General features: G+C 51.1%; 1 pseudogene; it reads left to right on the top strand.

Moving 5' to 3' along the window:
• Window positions 1-1385: 1385 nt before the first annotated feature.
• Window positions 1386-1540, top strand: LOC138527705 (5.8S ribosomal RNA; annotated as a pseudogene).
• Window positions 1541-2414: the final 874 nt, after the last annotated feature.

Below are 2414 nucleotides of genomic sequence, written 5' to 3'. Positions count from 1 at the left end.
CACAAGTTGCTGTTTTGAACAATTGGCTACCATAAGTCTTTATTTTCTATTTATTTATTTTGGGCGTGTGTCAAGGCTATGCCCCCTTGGGTGGGCCCCCTTATGTGGGTAGCTCTGCCATTAAAGCAGAGTAAAGACTGGCAGCTCACTAGTGGCCAATTCTGAGTGGATGGGGTTGGGTAGTCTTAGCCCGATGCATGCCCTTTCTGCCATGCTATTCACCCTTCTCCACTGAGCATGTATGTGCAGTGGTTTAGAACGACTGTTTTGTGGGGTGCCAACCCACCCCCTGTCACTACACTGATGGTGGCACATGCGGTAACCACTCCCACTTTCAGTTGTGCCTGAGCCCAGCCTTTTCCCCTTCCAGCACCACCCCCCAAGCAGACGGGCCAGAGGGCATGAAGATCGACCCGAGGCGGGAGCAAGTCTTCCCCCCTGTTTCAACCCCTCAGCAGGTGCAGCTACCGGGTAGATACTGCCAGTGACATATGCTTGTCTTAAAGTTTGAACCATACGTGTTTGTACACATGGCAGTACAGTGACGTTGCAAATGGCTCATTGAGTTAGTGATGTTTCCTTTGATGGCTGCATCTGTTACTTGGAATACAGTGGTGAATGTTCAGCAAATACATGCCGGCAAACGCTGACCTCCTTGGATACATGCATTAATCAGACCTAGAACAAATGGCGTAGCACTGCCACTTTGGTGACTGTAGCTACACTTGCTCAGTTTGCACCTCCACACGACAGCAAACATGCATGTTGATGTCTGCCCTGTCAACTCCTTGTGCCCACCATGGGATCACATGTAAGGGAGAATCGGGATGCAAATCCGGAGAGTAAGCCTGAGAAACGACTACCACATCCAAGGAAAGCAACAGACATGTAAATTACACACTCTCAATTTGGGGAGGTAGTGACTTACATTTATGTCACAGGACTCTTTCGAGGCCCTGTGATTGGAATGTGTACACTTTACATCCTTTAACAAGGAATCATTGAAGAGCAAGTCGGGTAGCAGCATCCATGGTAATTCCAGCTCCAAACGCATTGTTTGTTGTTGCTGCACTTAAAATTGCTCATAGTTGGATGTTGTGATTGAGCTGGTGGTCTGGCACGAGGCACGTAAATGCCTGTCACAGCCCTGGCCATCATCATGTGAAGGCATGTCACACTACCACAGAGGACAGCAGGCAGACTTAACAGGCTGTGCACGTGAACCCGTTTTTTTCACAATGGTCTTGTTGGGCTTCCTAGTGGGGATGCTAAAAAGGGCATGAGTCCATCTTGCCAAGTGGGCAGGGCAGGTGGGACTGCCTCCCAACAACCACTTCTGCACCAGCAGGTTCAGGCCGACATCTGGATGGATGACCGTTGGATGTCACTCTTATCAGTGGATCACTTGGCTCACGCGTCAATGAAGAACGCAGCTAGCTGCAATTTATTGGTGTGATTTGTAGGACACATTGATCATCGTCACTTTGATCTCACCTTAAAGCTCTGCGTTCCTCCAGGGGATACTCCTGTCTGAGGGTCACTTCAACGTCAGTTACCACAGGGCCCTCCACACAGTGCAACAGGGGATGTCACAGGATGCCTGTTCCCTTTGTCCCGCTAAGGTAAGACCCCAATCAGCAGCATTGCTGGATCCATGGACCTGGTGCAGTTACTTGTTTATAGTGCCTCCTGGGGTCATGTGAGCCAGGCACACAGCATGCACCCAGTGATGGTGGACTGAACACCCCAATGCACATTCCCCTGCCCGAGGCATCTGGCTGTGTCATATGTGTCTGGCTGTGCTGTTCCACGGCTGCCAGCACGGGACAGGCCTTCATCATCCATCAGGCAACCACTCCCCAGGTGGTCTTTGCTACAGATCGGGACAGCGCACACTTGAGGGTGCTGGCGGTACCATACTGGGCGAACACCCCAACTGGCGGGGTCCAAGCCCAGCCATCTGAGTTTCAGCTCATCCAGTATGACCTCAGATCAGATGTGGCAAGCTGCTGAACGTCCGTATCTCAAGCAGAGGTGAAGTAACTAAACAGGATTCCCTCAGGAACAGCATTTGTAGAAGGAAGAGACCGGCACTGCAACCACGTCCAGCGGCTGGTGCAGGAAATGTGGCATACAGAAGACCGACTCCCCAGCATCACTCATGGGTCCCAAGTCCTTCTGATCAGGGCACGCCACATGGATGGGGTCAGGCTGTTAGCATCCCCCCAGCACGGCAGGATCAGGTCTTCTGAGTCGGGTACTTGGGAATGCAACACAAAGCGGGTGGCTGACTCTATCCAAGGATGAGTATGGTGGTGAGACGGACAGCTAACAAGTATCGTAAGTAAAAAACAAAGTGTACTTTGACGAGTGAGTTAAATAGGGCATTATACCATCGAGAGGTAAACGGGTAG

Source organism: Ambystoma mexicanum, chromosome 14 (assembly GCF_040938575.1).
Source record: "Ambystoma mexicanum isolate Mex_15411 chromosome 14, UKY_AmexF1_1, whole genome shotgun sequence".
NCBI classification, from domain to species: Eukaryota; Metazoa; Chordata; class Amphibia; order Caudata; family Ambystomatidae; genus Ambystoma; species Ambystoma mexicanum.
Note: the sequence above shows the minus strand (reverse complement) of the source record. Positions and strands in the feature narration are given on the sequence as shown.